A 10008-nucleotide genomic window follows, 5' to 3' on the forward strand; every position below is an offset into this window, starting at 1 on the left:
CAAGTGAATCCATGGAAACAACAGAATTAGAATGTCCATTTTTCCCCCTTCTGACTTGTAAAGAAAGATTGCCTTCCTTGGACTTAGAAAACATCTTAGTTTCTCAGAAAATTCAAAGGAGGAAGACACAGGAGATAGCCCCAGGGGACAATATAAGATTTCTGTTAAACTGAACATTTCAAGACCCAGTAACTCATTAGAAAAGTCAGGCCATGCATGGTGGCTAGCACTTTCAGAGGCTGAGGCAGGAGGATTACTTATGCTCAGGAGTTCAAGACCAGCCTAGGCAACCTAGTGAGACCTTGCGTCTACAAAATAGAAAAAGAAAGAAATGAAGAAAACAGAAGTCAAAGATGTGGCTCTATTTTCATCTGATGCATGGGGATTACATTTAGAATAAAATAAACCACATTGAAATCCCTAGGTATAAAGGTCTTAAAAGTCCTGAAAGAATCTTGCATTCTATTTCTAACTAATCTAGCCTTCTGCTTGATTTCTAGCTAAAAAGTGGACTAACTCTTGCTATTTCAAATGACCTGAACCAAACTATGAACCCTCACCTAATGTATAAGATTCAATGGTTGCAACTATTTTAAACATCAATTTAGTATTAACTGGCCTTTTAATACAAACACTTACCTTGTCAAACCACAATAAATAGCATAATCTCCTGCATCTCATACACACATATCTTGAGTAAAGACATTAATATTTTGCTGAAGAAAAATACTGACAATACCTGATGAGCCATAATGTACAGGAAGCATGAGGGCTGTTCTAAAATAACAAAGAAATAACTCCATTCAAGAACTTTAATAACGTCATTACTAAAGAGGTAGTTTGATACACTTTATCAATTTAATCTTCTGCCTGTCAATGTAGACATAATAACCATTTACATGTACTAGCTTGTGTCTATAAGCATCTTGGGTGCTCAAGTGTTCATCTTTGTAAATTATCACCAAGGCTAAAAGGAAGGGACAACAAGGAATTCTCTTGTTCCACTGGGGTATGACATAATACAAGTTGCTAACTTATAGTCCCTTGATGGCCAAGAAACTGTGCTGAGGTCATTTATCTAAAGCAGGCAAAGATTTAAATGAAGATTTTCCCATTGCTTTCCTAGTCTGATATATTGTAATTCATATCAGCTAGCAGTCAGATAAGAGCCATCTACAGCCTGAAAACAATAAATAATAATAATAATGATAATACTAGTAGTCATAAACTAAAAGTCCACAATTCAAAAATTAATAAAATACAAAAACCTTTAGCTAATATAAGATTACAAGATCAAAAACATCCGAATACAAATAACAATATTGTAAGAGAAAACGTATCTTACTATATGTTCTTTACGTTGCTTAGTCCAGGTATTTGCTTTTCTACCTGATTATTTGTGTTGATATTTTTCACTATATGCCTGTAATTATGTTAATCTTATAAATATTTCTGACTTGAGTGACTCCACTCTACAACACTCAGGTTTTTATTTTAAACAAAAACTACTGTACTGTCTCAGCCTATCAACAGCACATACATTTGCTTGGTTTTTCACTAAAAATTCCACCATTTGCTCTCTCTTGCAAACTATAGCAAACAAAAGTGGTGTGTTCCCGTTCTATGAAACAGCAAAAGCAATAATTCACAAAATTACAAATTTCTCAAATAAACTAAAAATCTTCTCTAAGATGTTTGAACTTCAACATACAATATAGGCAGGAAGTAAATGAAAACCAGTCCCTTCCTTCTCACTCCTCTGTGCTTTCTGATGTCCTGCTCTCTGCCTTGCAAACAGCCCTCCACTGCCTCCCCACATAACTGTGGTCATCACCGAAACTCCCTTCAAACATACCAGTCCCAGAATCCTTGCTTTGATCAAGGCACTTGGTATGGTATATTGTAATCACTTCATTGCTTCCCACTGAAACCAAGAGCTTGAGGGTAAGGCGTGTATCTTTTACCTCTATAGTCCCCCAAACTTAAAACACAGTAGCAAACACTTTTAAGTTTTTTACATAAATTAATGATCTAAATTATCTCTAGAGCAGTGTTTCTTAAACTATATTCCAAAGAATATTTGCTTACTGTATGCCGAGAAAGACTCCATGACAATCTTATAAGTATTACAAAACTGTATTTTATATCCAATAGTCAAGAAATCTCTTGAACTTTACCTAATACCCATCTGACAATACTTTTTGTGGCAAATATTAAAATTTAAGGAATTAAGAGTCTCAGAGATACAGTTTCCAGAGCTTCCCGATATAGTTGGAGGTTTCTTCTGGGTGGTACAAACTTGCCTGATTCACTTCTATCAATGCTGTTAGGATCCCAGATGCCAATATCAGGCACTCCTGCTCCAAATGGGTCACTAAGGAAATGAGCTCTGAATCAAGAGTGATTGGCTTAGAATGCACATACTTTCCATATTATTAAATAGTCCATGGGTTTCTTTTAATACAAGAGAACAGATTTTTATCTTAACTGTTACAAAGCTCAGTATGTTCTGTGTAAGAGAGAGAGGGTTAAAAAATTTAAAAATAAGTATTAAAAAAAACAAAGCTCAGTAAGAAATTTTATTCTCAATTGTAATGATAATGCTGAAACCCTAATGCAACCCTACTTTTTAAATCCATTTTTATTGGTTTCCATTTAAATGGCTATTTTAAATTATTTTTTATTTTAGGCTAAATATAAAGCACATATAAATATGATGGCTTATCAATAAAAGTTCTCATACTGATCCATACAGTTATTTCTAGCATAATGAAAGTCATTAAGTCACTTGCATTTTTAAGGAAAATTGCTGAGGAGAAAGATATAACGTCTGCAATATTCATAAACTATCCAACTATAATCACGAATAACCTAAAAAAACCTTCTAGGTATTCGTATGGGAAGATGATTGTTTGTGGTATTAAGAAAAAGAGTTTTAAACTAAATTCTAAAATTCAACCCCATAACTGAGGGATTTATACAATCTATAGACTATATATCATAAGCAAATATGCATTGACTTAAAAGCCTTGAAATCTTTATCAAAATATACTACAACATAAAAGTTGTAAACTCAAATACCTACAAGGACAAAGGAAGGTTATCCGAGCAAGGAAAGTACTGATGTGGGCACAGTAGCAAACTGGAGAATATATGCCTTTTACAAAAGAGCCTCCTGTACACAGCAGGCCAACAGTGGTAGAAACTCAGGGGACACCATGTTTGAATTTTTAAGACAAGTCTGAAGTCCATATTTCTGCATAAGTCTTCTAAATTTTGCCTGTTGACTCAATTTATAGAGGCAAACAAGTCTGTGCACATTTAGAATATAGCCCTTTTGTTTTTATATTTGCTACGAATCTGTAACTAAATGGTTGTGTATAATCCAAGTACGTGCATGTAAAATATTTTCTTTCTCTAGTATCACATGTTTTACCAAAAAAAAATCAGGCCCTTATATACAATAAAAATTGCTATTAAGACTCAAAATACCCACTTCAAGAATTTTTCCAACATGCATTCATTTATAATCTATTTGTATATTATTTTCCCAGATTGTTAGCCAAATAGTTATATGACTGCCAAAACTAAATTCTTAAAATAATTTCTATGGAAATTCTTTTAATCAAAAGAATTTTGACATATCAAATTTATATCAACTTCACGGATTTCAGTGTGTAAAGCTGGCATCCTGGTTATGCTAAAGATCTAGAAACTTAACAGACATACCGGGATAGTTCATAATATAACTTCAACTTAAAAAAAAAATGTAGGATTGGCTATTAATTTAACTGAGAAAATCCAACTTGTAATGAACATTTGTAGACACATAATCACCTGTATGGTGACAAAGGGGCATGAAATCATTAAAGAGTCAGCCTCTACTTATTGAAGATTACCCATAAGTAAATATTTAAAGACTCTGAATGGAAGCGAATGATTAATGGTGGAGAAAAAAAGGTGTTATTCTGTAAGATGAGAGATACTGCCAATAATACTCCCTTTCACTTCCCAGTCACAGACGTAGAGAAAGACAGGTAAGTCAGGCTAATCTTATTGAAAACGAGAACGTTGAAGAAAGTAGCACCTAGCAATCGCCAACTCTTCTGGTGATTTTGTATACTTTTTGAGATACAGAAATGTATATATTGCACTTATCTATTCTGGGGTTCTTAAACAGGAGTGTATCCAACCTTCGAGGGTTTTTTTTTTGTTGTTTTTTGCTGTTATTGTGGTTAAAGAGTCTGACTATGTTGCTCAAGCTGGATTAAAACTCTTAGGCTCAAGCTGGGACTAAAGGAACATGCCACTGTGCTCAGCTTCAAGAAAACATTCTTAAACATACACATTCAGGCCTTATTAAATCTATTACATCAAAAGCTACAGGGGAAAGCCTAAACTTTTAGATTTTTAACAAATATGCTCAGGTCACTATAATGCACAATTCTGAGAATTAGTGCTGCAGGTAATACATCAGTCTCATCCCTCACCCACATGGCTAATTCCCTTTATCAGTTGTAAACATGGCCAAAAAAGAAAAGATTAAGAGATAGAGTCATTTATTAAATCTACCTTTAATTTTTATGGGCATGAGTAGAACAGGAACAAATAAACTCAAAATTCAACTTTATTTTGCTATTAATAAGCTCCTTATCTCCCACATTTCCACCAAGACATTCTAGATTTGAGAATAAAATTAGACTCTTAGATCTAAGGGGCTGTTTCTGCCTGGGTGGGTAATAAGTCAGTTAACATTTGTTTCATCTTCTGTTGAAGTGTTTCTCATTTTGTCACCACATATTCACTGCCAATATCGTTTCCTGAGTCCTCCCAAAATCTCTAGCCAAGTTTCAACTCACTCTCTTTTTCAAACCAAAATTTATTAGCCGCAAAGCTAAAGAGCACCTTGTCTCAACACATAAACTGGAAGAACAACAAACTAAAAAAAACTCTTCTTGGCATTTTCCCTTATTACCTAATTTCCAAGTGACCTGCGTACTCCTGATGGCTCTCCTTTTCCCTTCCCATTTTTCCCTCTTAAGCCTAACCACTGAGAGATGATACATCAGGTTTTCAGAAAACTGTCAGCAGCAGCAAAATGTCTATTAATTCTAAGTTGCTTTAGTTTTGCTTGCGTTTTAAGATAAAGCCTATTTTCAGGGCATATTTTCTTTCCTGTGTTGTTTTACATTAATGCGGGGGTGGGGGGGAATCTGCATTTTAAAAAAATTGAAAAGGTTTTAGCTTTAAGAAATTTACAAATTTTTCCAAAGTGTATTTTAAAAAGTTGTGCCCTTTAATGCTTCTTTCGAAGTATCATTATTTAAAATATGATTTTAGACAATTAAATTATTTCAAAATAACTTAATTTGTTTGCATCCAGCGAATGCTTATGCTTCCAAATACATAAAATTGATCCTTACCTATGTCAAGGTTAAAACAAATATTTTGAAAAGAAAGTTGCTTGATCTACACCTTGTCCACTATTTCAATATTTGCATCACGAGAAAGCAGTTTTTCTGCCAGTAACATACTGTCATTATACCCAGCATTATTAAGAGCAGTGATGCCACAGATATCCTTAAGATGTGGGTTGGTGCCATGTTTCAGCAGAATGATGGCACAAGTCTCTTCCTGGCAATGTACAGTCTGTCCATATTAGATCAAGAATTAGATTGTAAATTCTAAGAATTCAAAATACACGTTCCACAGGTTTCACCAACTAGTTATATTTAAATAAGATAAACTTAATTTTATGTATATAAATCAAACCCATGTCATGCTGAAAGAGTTGTCTACTATATACCTGTATTAAAGGTGTTCTGTTTTGTCACAGATGTCAACCTGGCATTTTCTGTTCACCAGGAGAGTGACCACTTCCACACAGCCATTGGCACAGGCCAAATGCAGAGCAGTAGTAGTACAAGAGTAAGAGGACCTTTTAGGAAAGTGTAGTGCAACATCTCAAAACATACATTCACGTAATTGTAAACACTGAATAGCATGTTTTTCTTCTTATTTTTCTTGAAGAAAGTATAATACTTATTAACTCTTATTGTTCACTATCTTAATGAAAACAGCAGCCTATATGAATAGAAAGAGCTTGGTCTTTGGATTCAGTTCAACTAGGGTTTCAGTCCTACTTTAAACTCTTGTAATTTACCAGCTATCACTCAGCCTTTCTATGCCTCCACTTCCTCATTAATAAAAACAACAATAATAGCTATCTCATTGGACATCATGATGGTTAAATGAGAAACTATGCAAGGTATTTAAAATAGTTCCTAGAGCAACAACTCAACATTGTTAGATTTTCACTTTTTGAGACAAGGTCTCACTCTTTTGCCCAGGCTGGAGTGCAATGGTGTAATCATACCTCACTCTAGCATGGAACTCCTGGGCTCAAGCAATCCTCCATACCCAGCCTCCTGAGTAGCTGGGACCACAGATGTGCACCAGCATGCCCAGCTACTAATTTAAAATTTTATGTAGAGCAAGAATCTCATTTTGTTGTTCAGGCTGATCTCAAACTCCTGGCATCAAGCGATCCTCCCACCTCAGCCTCCCGGAGTTCTGGGATTATTTCTATTACTACTACTTAAAAAAATTTTTTTAATTAAGTAAATTAATACAATTATACCTACTTTGTAGGATGATTTAAAGAGGTCACATTTTTAACACCACTGATATTTGAATGCCACTTACAATTCATGATTTATTACAACTATAATTGGTAGCATTTTCAAAATTATTTTATTGAAATATATATTAATGGGGTATCACACAATCCATGAGTCCTTACATTAAGTAGCATATGGTATACTCGGCAGGTCTAGGGCAGTTCGAGGGATATAAACAGCACGTAAATACATTTCAGTTCTTAAAGGTACTATGGAGAAAAAACACTGAAATAACATTAACACACTTTTTAAACAAATTAATTCTTGGATTTTTCAAACAACTTGAAGCCAAAGGAAACTCATGATTCAAATGAACAGGTATGGATCATTTTATTCAACACTTATATTTAGAGAATATATGCAAATCAGACTTTACCACGATTAATATTAGTGTTTAAGACTGAAAAACTTTTGAAAGGGCATCTAAAGGTTATCTTCTACTATTTTCTAACTTCAGAAATTCTTTTGTTTGAAAGATGGGAGATAAAGTTTAAATGAGATTAAGTTCTAACATCCCCATTTCAAATCTCTAAGCTTGTGCAGACAGGACAGGTAAACATGAAGTTTTTAAAAAAGGATGGAAGGGTCCTAAGAGATAGAATCTGTCTGCTATATAACAGGTACTCAAGTTATATTTGATGAATAAATGGAAAGAAAGAATGGATAAATATAGATGGGGAGTTCAGTATTTTTAAATAAACTCTTAAAAAGCAGTATTTTTGCAATAGTAATTTGTATTTGTTATTTTTATTTTTAAAGAATACAAGTAAAATGAAATGATTAATCTGTCATTGTTTGCATATATGAGATAAATCTACATGTAAGAAAAGTATATGTACATAATAAAATATATACATAAAATCTGGAGACAGATAACATTCCCTTTTTATTTCTGAAGAGGCTAAAAGTTCAAAGATAATAATGCACAATCATAATAATGATAACAAAAAACAGAACAATGAGAGATTATTTTTATCTGGTCAAGATTCATATTCCTCTTCTAAGAATTATTCCATTAATAATAAACTTTTACTAGAAGTCTCGTACATGCTCACTGCAGCAATCACAGATAAGAAAAACCTTACTTACAATGCAAATGCCAAGAAATCAAAAATGCTATCATATTTTGTACACATTTTTTTAACACAAGACCATAGTATGTTTGTGTGTATGTATAATCAAACTGATTTTTTCCTTGCTGACTATAACAAAATACATCTTCGCACATCAACATAATTCTGTATCTATTGTCACATTCAATGGTCACATATTATTACACTTTTCGCTGCAACAGAAATTCATTTATAGAATTCATTCTATCTGTTCTTTTAAAAATAAGTGCTGGAAAAAACAAAGTGCAAGTATCTCTACCTCCTAAGTGTATTTTAATATAATGGAATTGATGGGCAAAGAGTATACACATTTTCTAAATGTAGTACTTACCACCAAATTGTCTATTTATAAAGTCATCAGCAACTTAAGCTTTAAGCAGCAGTACAAAACATCCTCACACATATTGTGGACAGAAAACAATTTCATTCCTCTTTTAATTTAAATTCTTATACCAGAAAGGCAAAAGATTTTTTCCAACATATATAAGTAACTTGTAAATCTGCAATAAAGTTCTTTGCCCACTTTTATTAGAGTTTTTACTTGATTGAAAGAATTTCCTACAAAATGAAGATGCACTTTTCATCTGATGTGTATATATATAACTTATCGTCTAATTTGTATATGAAAGTGATATACATACAACATTATATATGTAATATATATGCTATACATACCAGTCCTATACATGTCATGATATATAATGAATCCCCTGTAAAATGAAAACACACCTCTCATCTGAATATATATATAATATAGTAAATACTTTTCACGTATGTTTTCTTTAATTTCTCATTTTTTTTTCCTGATACACAGGCAGTTTTAATTTTTAGTTTGCTAAATCAATCCTCAGAATACCTGCCTCTGAGGTCATTCTTAGGAAGGCCTTTGTCAACATAAAATATACCTGTAAAATAAGCATTTGTGTTTTCTGCTGGTACTTTTCTCATCGTAAATGTGAAAGTTTCAATCTGTATTCCATCAGGCACTCACGTTTGTGATACAAAACTTCATTAGTTTTCTTCAAAGAGCAGGCATTTTTTCATTAATAATCCATCCTTTCCTATTCATATCTGTTAACATTACTAATCCTTACATATGTCTTATATCATTTCAGTGTTTCCGGATTTCCTATTCTGTTCCATGTATTTATCTGTATTTTCAGCAGTTAGTAAACAATTACGGAAATAGCACATTTTAATATCTAAAGAAGCCAGTATTTTTTCAGTCCATTATAAAATTATTTAAAATGTCATCACAATAGTAAAAGACAGCAGGTGTCGTGCAAAAATGCTAAAATCTTGATATTTTTGTTCGGTTTATGTAAAATTGGTAAACATAGAACACAGAAAGAGCTCACATTTTGAGAAAAATGTGTCTTCTCATTCAAGAACACAAAACCCACCTCCCACTTCCAAGTTTCCCTCTAAGACCCTTCAGTAAAGAACCGATCTATGTAAAACGGGCAGTTTTACCTGAGAAATTTTCGCCTGCTGAAAATGATTCCCGGTAGTTTTCATCGCAGAATGAGCTCTCAGTAGGGACCGGCTGTAATGTATAAAACATCATGTTTTAAACGTGAACGTTACAATAACACCACTGTATAATATGCCTAACTTTGTGAGTTAAATCACTCACACTCTCCATCAAGTGCTCCAGCCGGGGAATTAGGAGGGATGAAAAGCAGCTGAGCCTCCTCTGGCTCCGCCGCTCCGAGGGTGCCTGGCGCCCTCCAAGGCCCCGTCCCAAGTGGGGAAGCCGGGCCTAGGGAACCCTCCCACCCCGGGCCGAGCCCCGCTACCTGTGTGGCCTGCCCCGGGTGTCCAGGTCTCCGCTCCCGCGCACCAGGCAGCTCCACCTCAGCGGTATCGCGCCTGACAGCCGCCCTGTGGATCTTCCGCGGTTTCACGCCCTGGATTCGGTGCCCGGAAGCAGTGTCCACGGGGTCTATGGAGCCCGGGACCTGAGGTTCTGCTCTTCCTTGGCCCCTGGCTCCCGAGGCCGAGGAACTTCTTCAAGGCGGTGACTTCTTCTCAGATCCCCAACAACCAGCTCCTGAGCCGCGGCTCCTCCCAACCCCACCTGGCGCCAACCCCCAATCTGCGATCCCAAATCTGCTTTCTAGCTGAGAATCCTCGATTCAGCCGGGTCCGCCGCAGCCTTTAGCAGCAACACTTGCAGCCTCTCAGACTGAGCGAGCCCTGCGCCTGTGCCACGG

At 35.0% G+C, this 10008-nt stretch overlaps 1 long non-coding RNA gene across 1 annotated transcript; it reads right to left on the reverse strand.

Annotated features, from left to right (window-relative positions):
* Positions 1-373: 373 nt before the first annotated feature.
* Positions 374-9953, reverse strand: LOC116544587. The gene is made up of 3 exons (XR_004265966.1): positions 9592-9953; positions 9266-9338; positions 374-777 (listed from the first exon to the last, which is right to left on the reverse strand). It is a non-coding gene; the product is annotated as an uncharacterized LOC116544587 (long non-coding RNA).
* Positions 9954-10008: the final 55 nt, after the last annotated feature.

Source organism: Sapajus apella, unplaced genomic scaffold (genome assembly GCF_009761245.1).
Source record: "Sapajus apella isolate SASKATOON/1434 unplaced genomic scaffold, GSC_monkey_1.0 scaffold223, whole genome shotgun sequence".
NCBI classification, from domain to species: domain Eukaryota; kingdom Metazoa; phylum Chordata; class Mammalia; order Primates; family Cebidae; genus Sapajus; species Sapajus apella.